This window comes from Mustela nivalis (genome assembly GCF_964662115.1).
Source record: "Mustela nivalis genome assembly, chromosome: 7".
NCBI lineage: Eukaryota > Metazoa > Chordata > Mammalia > Carnivora > Mustelidae > Mustela > Mustela nivalis.
In genome coordinates, this window is record NC_139026.1 from 83,614,017 (window position 1) to 83,631,456 (window position 17,440).

Genomic DNA, 17,440 nt, shown 5'->3' on the forward strand with positions numbered 1-17,440 from the left:
CGAGACTGGGAGGTGGTGGTGGGGGGTGGAAGCCGAGCCTGGGTGTTACCATTTCCAGTTAGAGTTTAAAATGTTTAGAAGTTGTAGACGGAAAGCAGGGAGAGTTGTTTAAGAGTAGAACAACCATTAAAACAAACAAGAGGGAAGGGAGGAGGTGGGGAAGGGGAAAACTACTGGAGGAGAAGGGAGAATATCACTGTCAGGGAATGACACATTGGGTCCCTCCAGGAGACTGGCAATTTAATTACCCTGCTGGTCTGCTCAGAGACTCTGTGTCTGTTTCCTGCAAGCAAAATCAGTTTAAAACCTAACAGTTCCTGCTCTTGTCCTCAAGACCTATTTTTCTCTGATAACTTTAGAAGTAACTTAATTTTAGGAGCTAGGGGTGGTTTTTATCATTTTCCCCCCAGCTGTATTGAGATATAGTTTCCGTATCATTTTCTAACTTTAAGGTTTATAAAGTGCTGAGTTGATACGCTTAGATGTTGCAAAATGATTACCACCATAGCTTTAACCAATACCTCCATCATCTCACATAATCACCATTTCCTTCTTGTGGTGAGAACATTTAAAGTCCACTCTGTTGGCGACTTTCAAGTACAGGATGCAGTATTAATTATAATCACTATGCTGTACCGTAGATCCCCAGAACTTGTCTTACAACTGGAAGTTTGTGCCCTTTTTTTTTTTAAATTTTTATTTATTTATCCGACAGAGATCACAAGCAGGCAGAGAGGCAGGCAGAGAGAGAGGAGGAAGCAGGCTCCCCGCTGAGCAGAGAGGCCCATACGGGCCTCGATCCCGGGACCCCGAGATTATGACCCAAGCAGAAAGCAGAGGCTCAACCCACTGAAGCACCCAGAAGTTTGTGCCTTTGATCAACACTCCCCCCACCCCCATTCTCCTGTTTCTATGAGTTCACCTCTAAATGACTTTATCTGTAGTAGTAGATTTCACCTGTAAGTGATGTACAGTAATTATCTTTGTCAGACTTACTTCACTTAGCATAATGCCCTTTCAGGTGCCATCCATGTTGTCCTAAATGGCAGGATTTCCTTCTTTCTCGAGGCTGAATAATATTCCGTTGCCCACATGCAAGGCTGAGGAAATGGTGAGGGGACTGGGTGGTGGTGGTGATGGTTACACACACACACACACACACACACACCACATCTTTATTCATCTATACTTGGACAATTAAGTTATTTTTATATCTTGGTTATTATAGGCACTGCTCATTAACACCCAAAGAACTAGATAACTTTCTTGTTGACCGGGAACAAATTGAATAGAGGGGCTTATACTTCATGATTTAGCTTTACTTTTCATTCATTTGAGAACAATTTATTAGATGGAGGGAGCCAGTAGTATTCTTTTTTTTGTTAGAGAGAAAACTGAAACTCACAGGTTTATCTGCCTAGCTTTTTGTATAACTAGTTAGGATTCAAACCCAGACTTTCTGATTTTCAAGACCTGTGTGCATTATTAGTCCATTTGACACCTGGTCACTCAGCTGTCAGATAACGTATAATACTACTATTTAGCAGGCTTTACTGGTAAATCATGATTACATAAAAATGTAAATTATAGGAGCAAACTTTAAAAAGTTATAATAAAGTAGCATAGTCTGTTTTGTAGGAATATACTTTAAAAAAAAAGCTTTATTTATTTGAGAGAGAGAGTAAGGGAGAGAGAGAGAAGGAGCAGGGAGAAGGGCAGAGGGAGAAGCAGACTCCCTACTGAGCAGGGAGCAGGATGTGGGGGACTCAATCCCAGGACCCTGGGGTCATGACCTGAGCTGAAGGCAGTTGCTTAACTGACTGAACACAGCCCCCTCCCTTGTCTGTTATGGTGAGGTGTTACTGTTTATGTTGAGTATTGTAAACAAATAAGGATAAAAACCCTAATGGAAATCAAAGTAAGCTAGAGACTCTGAGCTTTGTTTGTTCTGCTGTGTCATCAGTAGATCTCAGTTTAGAAAGAAAACTAATTTGGTCCTGTCTATGTTTACCAGATGAGGCATCATAAAATTTATCTTAAGTGTGTGGCAATAGGTTCTTTTTTGTAATTACAGATGTAATTTATGCTGTTTCTATCGAGTCAAACTGTAACTGTATTTAATAAAAAGTTAAATATCTCCTCCTTCACCCTTCCCTCCATAAGCTACTGATACTGATACTTTACTGTCTCTAAGGGTCAACTCAACAGTTTATGTCAGAGAGTTATTATCTCAGCAGTCTTTGGTTGTTATACAAGTTCAGTGTGGGTTGCACTGATTTTATAATAAGCACAAATGTTTACCAGGTCAATAGAAAGTTTATGTCATTGTAAAGTAGTAAGTCTTTTTAAAGGTTAGCAGAAGTAGGCTGATGGTATATAGCCTTTAACAAAATAATTATAATTTTCAACTATGGGAGAGGAAGTTCTAGTGAAACGAAGATGATAATTTTCACCTGTGCCTCTTGTTTTATAATGTAGTGCTATGTTAAAGCTGTTGACTAACATATTTCTCCTAGTACTGGATTGTCATTACCAATAGTTGTATAATTTAAAATCCACTCAGGTACCGAAGGTTTCTATGTAATTCCTCTGTGAATATTAACTTTGTCATTCAGAACAGTAGAGTTATTTTTGATGTAGTTCCTGGGTAAAACATCGTCACCAGATAATTTGCAAAACACAAAAAGAAAAACTTCTTAAACTAGTTGCGGTCCCTGGTTGTAGGATATACATGTTTTATGTACATACATGGAAGGGTGCCCTGTAGTAGACTGGGCTTTAGGGCTCCCCCACCCCACCAGTGGGTTTCTGCTTACTTTTGCTTTATGTGTAAAGATTGCTTCCTTGTTTGGCCTGAATCTGACCAGAGAATCAGAGATGGTAATCTTATTATGAGCATCTTTTCCTTATTTACTTTGCTCAGGGCCACCAGAAATTGTCCCCAAAGATTTCTGAATGAGGCGACCTGTTGGCATGAGAACATTTTTGCAAAAGACCCCTTATTTTCTAAATCAGCTCCAACAACCAAATGCAGGTATGACAGGTGGGCAGTAGAGGCAGGAAACATGTGGCTTTTAGCCCTTTTGCACTGATGCTGGTAGATAGCATGTGTCCAGAAAGGTTTTGTGTGCCCGTGTGCAAAAAAAGTGTTTTTGGCTGGCCTCCCTCCAGGACTCCTCCCATGGGCTCCCCCGCCCCGCCCCATTAATCAGTAAATAAAATCCATCATTTCTCCCTGTTCATGTAGAAAATGATAGAAACATCTTTTATAGCCAAAATGTAGGTACTATAGTGTGCTGATTGATTGATTGATTGATTTTGCATTTCTGTGGTTCAGACTTTGCTGAGACAGGTAAAGTGTTCTCAAAAAAGGAGGGAATTATCAGGAATAAGTCAGATGGTTCAGGCAAAAAGGTTTGTTTAGATGCTTGGTTGGTTGCTTTGGGTTCCCAATCTGTTTATGGTAGAATTTACTCTTTGATCCCCACAGCTGATGGTTGAGTCATTGGTTGTGGGTCGGGGCAGGGGAGAGGAGGGCCGTTGTGGGCAGAGGCCCATTACCTCTGAGTTCTGATGGTCCAGCTGTATCTTTCAAGTGTCTTTATTGGCTCCTTTTTTAATCTCACATTTTTACACAGACTTACTGCACAATTTCTATCCCTGAAATCTGTTTAATCACCTGAAGATCTGATCCTAGATCAATATTAACTGAGCAACCCTTCTGTGCTAGGTGCAAGATTGGGTGTGGGGCTTTACTAAAAATGAGTAAAATGCACCCCTTGGCTGCGGATAGGTGGGGGCCGGGAACCAGCCCTTTGCAGTAAGTGCCATTATCGAGTTGCGTACACAGCCATGGGAGGAGGTGCGGGAGGCAGCTTCCCAGCAGAGATTGCTGGGCTGGGCGCTGGAGGCCCAGGCAGATGCAGTGGCAGGGAGGGCAGAGGGAAGCTCAGGAGCTCCGTGGAGTTGCCCGTGGTAGAAGGGAACAGCCACAAGGCTAGGGAGGCAAGAAGGCAAGAAGGGGCTACACCATGAAGAATATTCTGCATGTTTTAAGGATTTGGTATTTGGAGGTCCTGAAAGATTTTAAGGAAAGGAGTGATAGGAGCAAATTTGCGTTAAGATAAATCTCCCTGGCAGCATGTTGGAAAGTGGGGTGGAGAGGGGAGGTGGTAGAGGTAAGCCTTTCTGGTAGTCACGCTTGGAAATGCCTGCAGTGGCCATGAGAGTAGAAAGGAGTGGTCTGAAAGTATAGGAAAGAGGTGACCTCTCTGAGGCCACAAGCAAACAGCTGGATTCTTGGACCTGAGCTGAGTGATCAGGTGGCAAGTGGTGGCAGCTGTGCAGGAGGGGAGACTTTTCTATTGTTCCAGCAAGTCTCACACTTTTCTCCTCTGCTTTGGCTCAGACCATTTCCCTTCCTTGCTAATACCAGACTTAGCTCCTCTGTATTTCAGTGGCTCACTCTCTTCCAAGCCTGTCAAAAACCTAGAAAGCTAGTCCTGATCCTCATTGCCCAGAGTGCCCAACAGTAAACTGTTACACACCTTATTTTTCTGTTCTACACGATTAGCATGCACTTTTTTGTTTTGTTTTGTTTTTTAGCACGCACTTTGTATTTTGTCTTTGTTGTTGATTATCTTTATCCCCACAGCTAGAATGTAAATTTCTTGGGCACTGAGGACTAGGTCATTTGGGTCTTCTAGAGATCATGCAGAATATCCCGAACATTGTAGACATTCACTTCTACAATTAAAAAAAAAAATGTTCGCTTTCTCATCCTCCTTTGACATACCAGTTTCCTGAAGGCAGGGGTCTTGCATGCTTTGTGTTCGAAGCTATGCCCTTTGTGCCTCCAGTGGTGCTTGCTCTTTGGTAGAAGCCAAGCAGATCATTGTTGAAAGATCAATAAGTGAATTGCTGTTTTAAAACAGTTTGATTAACATTATGCTTGGTGGTTTTATGGCCCTCATAGAATTCTCTTCTATGTCACTTTGAGATTCCCTTGTTATCTGTTGATTGTCCATATCAGGTACTCTGCTGGGTTCCAGGGTCCTTGACCTCCTGTACCTCACTATCTGGGAAGGAGGCAGATACACAAATAGATAATTGCACTAGTCTGTGATTACTGCTGTAATCAAGATGTGTACCAGGGTCCTTGGTGGTACTAAGGAGAAAGCCTGTAATCTTGCCAAAAGGACTCTTCAGATGCCACACCTGAATGGCCTCGGAAAGGATCAGAAATAGATAAGTGGGTGGGGCTAGGACAACGATGTGTCTTGAGTATTCCTAAATGTGGTACTTTGATGAAATGAACTTTGATGCTGTCTTTATCTGCTATGGCGAGGGGAAGATTGTCTCTACCAGTAGAATGACAGTTCAAAACAAAACAAAACAAAACAAATGATCCTTAAAGCCTTTCTCTTTTGAGTGTCGTTTTGCCCCCTTTTTAAAAAATATAAACCTGTTATTTTCAGTTTCAAACCCTCAGTCACAATTTATCTTCTGCATTTTAACTTTCAAGTCAAAGAATTGCTTTCTAAAATGTTTCCCATCTCCTCTTGTAATTCCAGTCATTCTCTAAATCTGACACAGACACAGTTCTAAAAGACTTCCACACTCACAACCCTTTCTTTTTCTCAGTGGTTGCAATATCACATATATTGATTACTGTACATTTTTTTTTCTTTTAGAAACCAGTAAATTTAGACCAAAAGCTCCTGTGAAGGTTTCTGTCAGAGATGCTATTTAAATTCTGACATTCTTGAAGGGAGATTATAACGCATTATTAGGAATCCCATAATCTAGCTTTAGGTTAAAAAATGGTCTTAAACTTTCAAAGTGGGTAGTTATAGCAGGTTAGAGTAAAATGATTATATTTTAATAAAAGTTTCCACTGTAGCTAATACTTTAGGTTTTCATCTGTTATCATACTTACCAGTTTGTGTTTTGTATTCTAGCTGATTCAATAGGTCTTTTTTTTTTTAAGATTTTATTTATTTATTTGATAGAGAGCACAATCACAAGTAGGCAGAGAGGCAGGCAGAGACAGAGGGGGAAGCAGTCTCCCTGCTGAACTGAGAGCCTGATGCAGGGCTTGATCCCAGGACCCTGAGATCATGACCTGAGCCGAAGGCAGAGGCTTAATGCACTGAGCCACCCAGGCGCCCCAAAGCTTATATAGTCTTAAAGGGAGAGGTGCTACGCACTTACTTCACAGCCTGTGTACTGTAATGCTTTTCACATAGTAGATACTCAATAAACATTTGCTAAGGGACTGTTTTAGAATTTAATGGAAGCTTTGTACGCTGTAAGATTAAAGCTTGATCTGCTTCTGGTGCAATGTAGTCAGGGTGGGGTCTGTGCAAAAATCACCAGTTTTAGAACAGGAAAACATCGTTTCCAATTAACTTCAACCAAGGAAATGTACTTCAACTTACTGGTAGCTCCCATATAAAGATGGAGATGGTGAGAATTTAATACAATCAACGGATTGTCTTACGTCATTTATCATCATTGCCATTATTGCATTTCCTTTGGTTTTGCCTTGCTCTAGAATACTGCAACTAAAATTAATTAGTATCCATCCCAAGAAGCAGCCAGTTTAAAGAATACTAGATGAAAACATCAGGAATGGAATAGTGTGGCTATGTATCAAAAAGCTATTCAGATACCTCTCAGCCAGAACATCAGATGGAATGTTTGCATGGAAGACAGGTTGAGGGGTTAATAAGCAAGTTTCTCTGCTGTGGTATTTATCACTGCCCCGGCTACATGTCTGAGTTCTCACTGAAAAAGCTTGCTGCAGCAACTTATTCGGCAGCTAAAAATATGAATGAAGGAAAATGTATTCTTTTGTGAAGTCCAGATGTGGCTTTTATATTTAATGCTTTTCATCTAGGATATTGAAACTCTGCTATTTCTCACATTATTTAAAAATACAAATCCTTGAAATTGAGGGAAAAAGGATACTGATCTTTAAAATTATCTTTTTTATAATTTTAATTTTAACTTTGGCAGTACTTCAGCCCTAGGTCAGTCATGCAAATAGATGTTCTTTCACAAAGTGCAATTAGGCGAATTATAGGCTTGTTTATAAAGCTTGTTTTACATAAACTAAGATTGTGTTGACATAACTGAATTTTTTATGATTTCTACCTAGATATTTGAAAGATAATTTTCGGCTTGGCACAAACAAAATGATGGCTAAACCTTTCTCTGGCGTCACCTAGACACAGCCTTAAGCTTTTTTTTTTGTTTTTGTTATTTTTTCTGATTTGTGCTTAGTTTTTAAGAAAAATGATTCCCCACTAAATTGTAAGCAAACATTGTATACCCTTCTCACGTATAAAACTCAGACTTTTAACATTATTTTATTTTTTAGTTTTTAAAGATTTTACTTACCTATTTGACAGAGCTCACAAGTAGGCAAAGAGGCAGGCAGGGGGAGAGAGGTGGAAGCAGGCTCCCCGCTAAGCAGAGAGCTCAATGTGGGGCTCGATCCCAGGACCCTGAGATCATGACCTGAGCAGAAGGTAGAGGCTTTAATCCACTGAGCCACCCAGGCACCCCTTAACATTATTTTAAAAGTTTGTTTATATAATGATTTGAAACTGTTGCATTAATTTTTATATTGTTTTATTTCTTTCTGCTGTTACTGATTAAATAAACAAGCCCTGGATGCTAAGTTTGTGTAAAAGATAAGATCCCCTTTCTAAAAAAAAAAAAAAAAAAAAAATTAGAATAAGCAAAACCCACCATTGTTTCTAAGTGAGACGAGTAGTAAGGAAACCATGTAAATTCATTGGTCAGAGATGCCACCTAGGGAAATAGGAGATTTTAAGGAGGGAGGGTGGAAGGTGAATCCCTGACGAGGGGCTGGGAAGGCAGTATTGATGCAGAGCAGGGCCAAGGGAGTGTATTGGCCAGTGGTCAGAAGACGAGTTTGTGGTTGGCTTTGACATTGAGAATCTATTACCTGAGGCAAGTTGCTTGGCTCCTCTGAGCTGCTTTCTTCAGCCTAGTAGGGTTGCTAGGAAGATGCGAAGTGTCTGTGTAGTGCCATGTGGGGCTTTTCACTCAATGCTCTGCAAGTGGCAGTTACAATGTCACCATCTTAATGAATTCATGTATTTACATGCTACTTTTTTCATTTTTTTTTTAAAGATCTCGCCTCATTTTATTTTAATTTCAGCCTAAGAAATGGTTACTCTTGGGGCACCTGGGTGGCTCAGTCGGTTAAGTGTCTGCCTTCGGCTCAGGTCATGATCCCAGAGTCCTGGGATCAAGCCCCGCATCAGGCTCCCTGCTCAGTGGGGAGCCTGCTTCTCCTTCTCTCACTGCCTGCTGTTCTGTCTACTTGTGCTTTCTCTCTCTCTTTTTCTCTCTCTGTCAGATAAATAAGTAAAATCTTTAAAAAAGTGGCTACTCTTCACCTCTGTGATCTCTCAGTCCTCTCTCCTACACACTGGCTCTGTGTTTTGTATTGCTCGGGTCACATCGTCTGTGCAGAAACTGCCCACTAAATGTCAGGTTAAGGATGACGGTGACAGCAGCTGTGCTGCAGACACAGGTGCCTAAAGATAAAGGAGTCGAAGAATAGCATGTGCTTTCTGCAAAGAGATAATTATTGTGTGTGCCCCCCTCCCCCATCTTCAAGCAGACTGACAATATTTTCGGAATTCCAGGAAACCTATTTCAGGAGGAAACTCCTTCAGGGAATCTTAGCAAAAGATCCTAAGGCCTGTTACTTTGTGGGCTCCCAATAAATGGCTCGTAAAGGTAGAAATTGTTTTTTCCATTGGTAGTACCTGTAGCTTATCCCTTTTGCTCAATTGCTGTCAGGCACTTCTTGCCAAAGTATGTGTGCTCCCATGTGTCATCAGATAATTGTATGTACAAGACATGAGGAAGGAGACATTTAAGTAAGAAATAAATAAAATAAATAAATAAAATTTATTTAAGTAATAAATAAATTTTTTATTAAGAATTGAATATCATGGGAGAATAGGGGAGAGGAAGATCAATGAGGAGATTTTTAGTGGTTAGAGTTCTCCCTGATTCCACTGTTACTCCTGAAATTGGAAACATGGAAGATCGTTCAGAGATGTTTGCCATTCACTGGAGGGAGGGCAGGGAGGTGGTCTGTGGTGGGCGTGATCATTGATCTGACGTGAAAAACCCATTTGGCTTTACACCCTTCCCATTGCCCACATTCTAGTTCTTGACCATTGTGTGTACAGGCAGTCAGTTTCGGCCCCTCATTCTTTAAACATCTTCAGAACTGGAAATGACCTTTTTTTTAATTTTTTTTTTATGATTTTATTTATCTGACAGACAGAGATCACAAGTAGGCAGAGAGGAGGAAGCAGGCTCCCCACCAAGCAGAAAGCCCGACTTGGGGCTCTATCCCAGGACCCTGGGACTAGGACCCGAGCTAAAGGCAGAGGCTTTAACCCACTGAGCCACCCAGGCATCCCGTGGAATGACCTTGTATCTCAGAGAGAGGACCTCCTGGCCATCTTGTTACTGGAGCACACCCAAACTCCATTCTTGTATCTACATCCTTGTAGGTCTGAAGGGGAGGAGACACCAGGGCCTTAGCTCCCTGTCTGAGGGATCCGATCCACTCTCTTCCTTGAAGCCCTGGATGAGTGTAGGTATTGGGGATTAGGTGAAAGTGCTCTTTTTTTGAGGTTTGGATCTGCAAGTGAAAATCTGAATTTGATGAGAGATATTTATACCAGAGATTAAAAGAAAAGGATGACTTCTCCTTGTGTTGAAAGATTATTTCCACCATCTATTATAGCTAACCTCGCCTTACCTTGGCTGGGGATATGGACGGGCACCCTGTAGTGTATCAGGAAGAAATGGGGCTCTCTATTGGCCGGTGGTCCTTTTTATTTATCCCCTGTTGGCTCCTCAGTTGCCCATCATTCTCCTCAGAGTTCTTTATCTGACCTCTGTCCCAGTGTTCTCCTCAGACAAATTGCCTGAGGTTAAGACTGCCACTGCTTACACTTCAGTTTTAGACAGATGGGATTCAAATTCTAGCCCACACATTTACTAGCTGTGTGACCTTGAGTAGTAACAGAGCTTTGTTCCCCTCCTCTCTAAAACAGAGCTGATATTAGAACCTACTTCAAGCATGACTGTAGCAGTGATGTCATTAAAAAAAAAAAAAAAAGTCTTGCTTTGCAGTGTTGCGGTACCTGATACACTGAAAACCCTCTATAATTAGAAGCTAATGTTGATATTCTGGGTAACAATTTTTTCCTGTATCTCAGCCCAGATTTGTCTCTTCTGGTTTTCACTAGAGGTTTTGCCTTTCTCCCAAGGCTATACCTTCCATGTATATAGCTCACTGTTAGTCTTTGTCTTTCTCATTAAACTGTGAGTATCTTGAGGAGATCTGTCACCTCCTTGAGCAGCATAGTGCTTGGGCACATGGTAGGCGATCAGTACATGCTTACTGAATGAGTGAATGGATGAAAGATTTTGATCATTGAAGGACTACGAAAGACTGGGAAGGTAGGCCTTTGTGTATAGATCAACCCTCGGGTAGGTTTTTATAACTTTGGAGCCTTGGTTTCCATATCAGAAAAATGTTGTAGACCTAATATAGAAAGGGTAATGATACTTTATGGAATTGTTACAAGGTTTAATAATATTAATATATAAAAGTACAAGGGACAGTTCCTGGCACATAATAGGCCAACAAACAATGGAGTCATTTATAGAACAACCAAGCATAGAAAAATACACTATAATTGACTGGTGTAACTTAAGTTAGATTTTCTAGTAGATATATTTCACAACAGTATCATCCTTTTGAAAGATACATAATTTTAGTAAGGCAAGAGAATATACTATAAAGATTGATAATGAAACTTAAATGATACTTTGCTAGATTTTACAGTAAAAGAAAACACCCAAGAAATAAGGGCATTTCTTAATTTGGCAAATTTAAGACTTTCAAAGTATCTACTGTTTAAGTCTAAAGAGTAGTGTTCTTGATATTGATCCTGTGAAATTTTAATGAAGTCAACTTTTAACATAATATGCATTGTTTAAAAAGATTTATTTATTTACTTTTTTATTAAAAGATTTTATTTTTTTGAGAGAGGGAAGGAACAGGGGAGAGGCAGAGGGAGACTGAGAAGCAGGCGCCCTGCTGAGCAGGGACCCTGACACTGGCTCTGTCCCAGGACCCTGGGATCATCACCTGAGCCAAAGGCAGAGGCTTAACAGACTGAGCCGCACAGGCGCCCTAGGAAGATTTATTTATTTCAGGGAGAGAGAGCTTGTGTGTGCATGAATGAGTAGGAGGAGCAGAGAGAGAGAGAGAAGCAGACAGGGAGCTCAGTCCCATAACACTGAGATTATGATCTGAGCTGAAATCAAGAATTGGATGCTTAACCAATGGAGCCACCCAGGTGCCCCTAAAATACGCAGTTTTAAAATAGACATGTAATATTTAGTTATTATTTGAATGGTCCGTTATTTTATTTTATTTTTTATTTTTTAAAATATTTTATTTATTTATTTGACAGATCACAAGTAGGCAGAGAGAGAGGGGAGGAAGCGGACTCCCCGCTGAGCAGAGAGCCCGATGTGGGGCTCGACCCCAGGACCCTGGGATCATGACCCGAGCCGAAGGCGGAGGCTTTAACCCACTGAGCCACCCAGGTGCCCTGGTCCGTTATTTTAAATGGAAAAATTCAGACATGTCTCATTTGCTCCCAGAGCTAAAATTTCTCTTCATTAAGTATTACTGAAAAGTTTGAAGTCAGATAAAACCTGTTAAAAGACAAGAATAGGATACAGAGCAAAATGATAAAACTGAAGACAAGAGCCCACAAAGAAATCGTTACCTTTATGGCTTGAATTGTTTTGAATTTAGTGATATAAAAATAAAATAATCTCTACCTAATTTGCAAAAATAGGTACATGAAATGATATGTTTCATTTTGTGTGTTTGAGGTTTGAGACTGATTTGCCTGTACCCAGTTGTTAGAACTTAAAACACTGCTAGGGCCCTCTAGTAGCATCAGCCATAAGAAAAGTTAGATGTTCCATTCCGTCTGGGTAGATCAAAGCACAATGAAAAGAGGAAGGCTGTTCTTATCCTTAAGGAGAGTTAAAGTGATTTGCTTTATAGTTAAGTGTTCATAGAAGTGACTCTGCAACAAACGTGAAAATTTCATCTTTTGGTTATTGCCCTTAGAATTGCAATTCTTGTCCATGGATTTCAACCTATAGTCTAGATTGTCAGACTGTCTCCTATTTCCTCCCTCCGTTTAAATAGCATTTAGTACCTATGGCGTGCATGCTTCTATAACAAGCACATTGCAGCTTACAAATCACAGAGGAGATGTGAGCATTACTAACAGTCCTTGTCATCTGCTCTAAGGGTGAGCAACACAGTAAATGGCTTTTGAGCAATGGGGTAATGATGGTTTTCCTGAGAATTACAGTTGCCTAAACTGTGGCTAGCGGCTTGTTCATACTCCAAGATACTTATTTTGAAGAGTTTGGTCACAGTCTTGACTAAGTTATTTGGCACACGCACAAAAATCCCTTTGGAAGCTGATTGTGGAATTTGCTACTAGTGGCCTTCATAAATCGGAACTGTTGCTCTTTTAAAAAGACATGTGCTTAGGGACGCCTGGGTGGCTCATTTGGTTAAGCATCTGACTCTTGATTTCCCAGGTAACAATCTCAGGATGATGAGATCGAGCCCAGGGTCAGGCTCCATGTGGAGAGTGGAGCCTGCTTGGGATTCTCTGCCTCTTCTCCCGAACCCCCAGCCTCCCGCTCCCATGCTTGCTCAGGATTTCTCTCTCTCTTTCTCTCTCTCAAAAGATGTGCATAGAGATTTCACTGAACTCAAGAGCACTGAATTAATGTCCTTCACAGTCTTTACTGAAGACCTCATTTGGGTCATGTACTGTTTAAGTTCTGAGTATAGAGAACCAGAGAGAATTCCAGCTTTAGTGAAGTTTGTTTTCTAATAAGTGATAACCTAGGGGCACCTGGGTGGCTAAGATGGTTAAGTGTCTGCCTTCAGCTCAGGTCAAGATCTTTAGGTCCTGGGATCCAGCCCCATGTCAGGTTCCTGGCTCAGCAGGGAGTTAGCTTCTCCTTCTCCCTCTGCCTCTCCTCCTGCTCATGCTGTCTCTATCTTTCTGTCTCAAATGAATAAATAAAATCCTTTTTTTTTTAAGATTTTTATTTATTTTTTTGACAGAGAAATCACAAGTAAGCAGAAGTAGGCAGAGAGGCCCGCAGAGAGAGAGAGGGAGAAGCAGGCTCCCTACTGAGCAGAGAGCCCAACCGACATGGGGCTCCATCCCAGGACCCTGGGATCATGACCTGAGCAGAAGGCAGAGGCTTAACCCACTGAGCCACCCAGGCACCCCATGAATAAATAAAATCTTAAAGAAGTGATAAAGTAAAAACCGAAAGTGTATGCAAAAATCCATTCATTTACCTAATGTCTATTCAGCACCTCCTACGTGTCCGGCCTTGTGTTCTGTGCTAGGAATTCAGCCCTACATGAGGCAGCAGTGGCCTCTGCCCTCAAGGAGGAGGCTGACCAGCAGGGAAGACAAACATGCCAACATTACCAGCAAATTATATGTAAAGACTGTGGAAGAAAGAGACCGACCCAGGAGAGTACAGATGAGAACAGAACTTGGGCATTTCCACAGCAGCTCAAGGAGGCGGGCCCCCACTGGAGGATGGCTGACAAGTGCAGCTGTTATTTTCATAATTCTAAAAATAACACAGCCTTAGAGTGTCATCTTTAAAAAGTAGGTCTATGAGAAGGCTCAAGATGTACGTTAGATTCATGCGTAAAGCACCACGGTTGTGTTCTGACTTGTGATTCTGATTGTGCTGTGCTGGGCCCGCACTCCACGAGGAAGATTTGTTTATTTGGATTTCTGCAGCTGTTAGTGTGTTCAGGAAAGTGAGCCATTAGCTCTCTCTGAACAGTGCTGTGCCCTTTATTTCTTAGTAGGTTGGCCAGATTGTTAGCACTGGGTTGGAAAGCCACAGAACCTGGTAGGTGGCCCCCAGCTCCCTTAATTCTTCTTTCATAGCCCAGTGTAGCATAATATTCTCCCTTCCGTCAGTCAGAGATGGTAGTTTCCGTCTCCGTGCAGTTTCCCGCCGTTGACGGAGGAGGAGAGAAGTAAGGAGCACGTATATCTTGTCCCCATGGTCCACCTTTTCCTCTTTTGACCTGAATGGAGCAGGGAGCTAGTAAAGGGTTCCTTGGGTTTTCAGCAGGAAACTGAAGAGTGGTTCTCCACTCTTTCTGGCCTGCTTTGCTAAGGGATGTGACTTGCTGGAAGTGACTGACACCACAGGAACCCTGGTGTGCTCCCTCAAGGACTTTCCTCTTGAGAAACTCCAGTGCTGGAGAATCACACTCTAGAAGTCCTTACTAGCCAAAGTACCCTGGTAATGGAGTCATCATGAAGATGCAAATTAAAACCTGTTTTCAGTTGCTACTGCAGGAAGAAATGGATGCAAAATCTATTTTCATTTACTATTCGTATACTATATTCATTTACTATTAAAAAAATCCTGTTTCCGGGGTGCGTTGATGGCTCAGTGGGTTAAGCCTCTGCCTTCAGCTCAGGTCACAAATCTCAGGGTCCTGGGATTGAGCCCTGCATCAGGCTCTCTGCTCAGCAGGGAGCCTGCTTCCCCCTGCCCCCTGCCTCTCTGCCTACTTGTGATCTCTCTATCAAATAAATATGTAAAAATATTAAAAAAAAATTCCTGTTTTCTTTCTGTGTTGGGCTCTTTCATACTTGACTGAAATCCAGCAAGCAATGGGATTATATTATTATTAAACTTACTATTTTAGCCGTTGCATCTCCTTCCTTTCAAACTGGGAATATTTTCTTTATAAAGACCTTTGTGATCAAGTGTAAGAGATGCTACAAATAACCCTTCCCCGTGGTTTTACCTGAACCCTCCATTCTTAGTAATGTTTATTTAGTCCTGCGGTATTTTTTTAACATTTAAAAAGCCTGTTTTACATACAGTAAATGCAAAGTTAGCTGTTCGGTTTGCTAACTTTTGACAAATTTTATAATTATCCCCCAAAACAAGACAGAAGACACTTGCATGACACTTTCAAGTTATGCTTTTCTCCCCCAGTCCAGGTGAACGCTGAATGACTTCCATGATACACTGGTTGGCCTGTTCTTGAGCTGCCTGTAGGTGGAAGCCAGTAGAATGTGGTGTTCTGTGTGCCTGGCTTCTCAGCCCTATTTTTGGAGATCCGTCCACATTGTTTTGGGTCTCAGTTGCAGTCCAGTATATTTTGTATAAAGAATAGCTGGAAAAATATTTTGATTTAAATTGTGAAATAGTATATCTCTCCTAGGTAGCAGCCTGATCATACTTAGCCTTTCAATTATTTTTACTTTAATGTCAAGTATTTTTTTGGTCTTAGTTATTTTTGTAACCCCTGTAACAGTTCATACGATGCCTTGCCTGTAATAGGAAATCAGCAAATGTTCTCTTCAGATGGAAGGGAATGTGTGAGGAAAAGTAACTCCTGTCTCATTTTAGAGAAATTCAGGTTTCAGTTGCTGTGCCGTGATTGCGTAACGTGACTGCCCGTTCATTCTGAGTGTTAGCCCACTGACGATTTTGCTTGTGAGCGTGATACCTGCCCAAAGTGGACTATTTGTGGATTCTTTCCTTCCAAGTAGTTCAGGCATAATCATTTATTTTTCCAAATAGGAAAATTTACTTTTCCAAAAAGGTCAGCTCTTATTGAAGTTTTTTTTTTACGGGTTAAATATATTCTAAACAGATATTATGGGCCTCATTTGGTAACTGAAGAGCTCTGAGAACAGAAAGGTAAGGGGGACCTATCCAAAATGAAGGAGCAATTCAGCGTCGGTGCACATTATTAGGTTCCAAAATATTTGTTCAAGCGCGTGTGTTCCAAGTTCCCAGAGAAATGACGGACGCTGACGTTATTTCCCTTAAGGATGACTCAGGATTTCTTGAGTCTGGTTTCCACTGTTAGTCATCTTCAGGGGTTGGGTTAAAGCAGGCTTTCATTCCAGGCTTCACAGACCCCACTCCCCAACCTCCACCCCCACCCGCCCTTGATTCCTATCTCCTGGCTCAGCTACACAGCAGTCTCTGCAACCAATTCTGGCTCCAGGCAAGAAGGATTTTAAACTTCCGCACTTAGCAGCAGTCCAGCATTAACCTTGTGTTTGTGTTTCAGGTTTGATCATTTGGCCCATCATTTTCTTTTTCTCCCCAGGTTGCCCAAACTCCTTTCTTAGGTCCCATCTTACTCAGCAATGCCTTCGAATTGCCCTCCTGTCCTGGGTGTGAAGGCCTTCCCCTGGGGGGTGCTCCCCCATCCCTGCTTGCCCTGATAATGGCATCCCGGTGTCCCCAGATTTAGTAACAGAGCTCTGTGTCCAGTTTCTTTAGCTGCTATCCTGGGGGCACCTTCAGTCTTGGACGCCGAATTGTGATCAAAGCACCGTATTGATTTTCAGGCCACTAACTTAGTCATGGCGCCCTGGCTGCTGTAAGTGGGGCTGTGAGTAAGAGTGGGATATGGTTTCCTGCGGGAAGAGAGGAGACTTCAGTTCAACCTGACAGGCAAGAAAGATCAAATGTTTACTGGAATGTGGGGAAATCACCTCCTGAGCAGTAGAAATCAGGGCCTCACAGGAAACAATTCTATTCAAAAGCAGTGGTGTTGTCCTCCTGTGTCCCGTGTTGTGTGTCCGCCCCCCCCCCCCCCCGCCCATCAGTGCTGGGGAGTGACCTAGTTGAGCAGCAGGGTATCTGAGCAAAGCTAGCACTTAAAATGTCCCCTAGTTGAAAATTTCCAATACTTGAAAATGTGCTGGGAATCTCACAAGTTGAGAACCTTTTTTGAGTGCCTTTTTGCTTCTCTTGCTGCTGCTGATGTGTTCCTGAACTAGCCTGCCCCTCTCTCTCCACCTTTCTTGGTTAACCACATCCTCTCCCAGGTGGCCATCCTCCTGGCTCCTGCTTGGGATTTATTGATTTATTCCCCAGCACTTGCCCATAAGGCAGACTTCACTCCCCTCCCCCACCCACCCCAGCAGGCAGGCTCCAAACTGAAAATTTTCACTGAAGGTCCCCTTCTGGCTCTCACCAGGTCAGCCTGTCTTTGGAAATGAAAGGGAAGAGGGATCTCGTCTGCCTTCAGAGAGGGAAATTAGTTCTAGGTGAACACACAGCCAAAACAGGCCTAACCTTGTTTTGACAGAACCTAGACATAGGTTTAAATTAAGGAAAAAAAAAAAAAAAGAGGTAAATGCTGTGAATAGGTCAACCATAGGGCTTCTTGTGCAACAAGAGCTGGTGTGTGCCATTGCCAGTTGCTTTATTAAGCTTTAGGAGCTCCTCAAAA

The 17,440-nt window shown here is 41.9% G+C and overlaps 1 protein-coding gene across 2 annotated transcripts in view; it reads left to right on the forward strand.

The window, feature by feature from the left end:
* ANO6 (anoctamin 6) overlaps window positions 1–17,440 on the forward strand; it is a 186,634-nt gene that overhangs the window by 1,440 nt on the left and 167,754 nt on the right. The window lies entirely within an intron of this gene.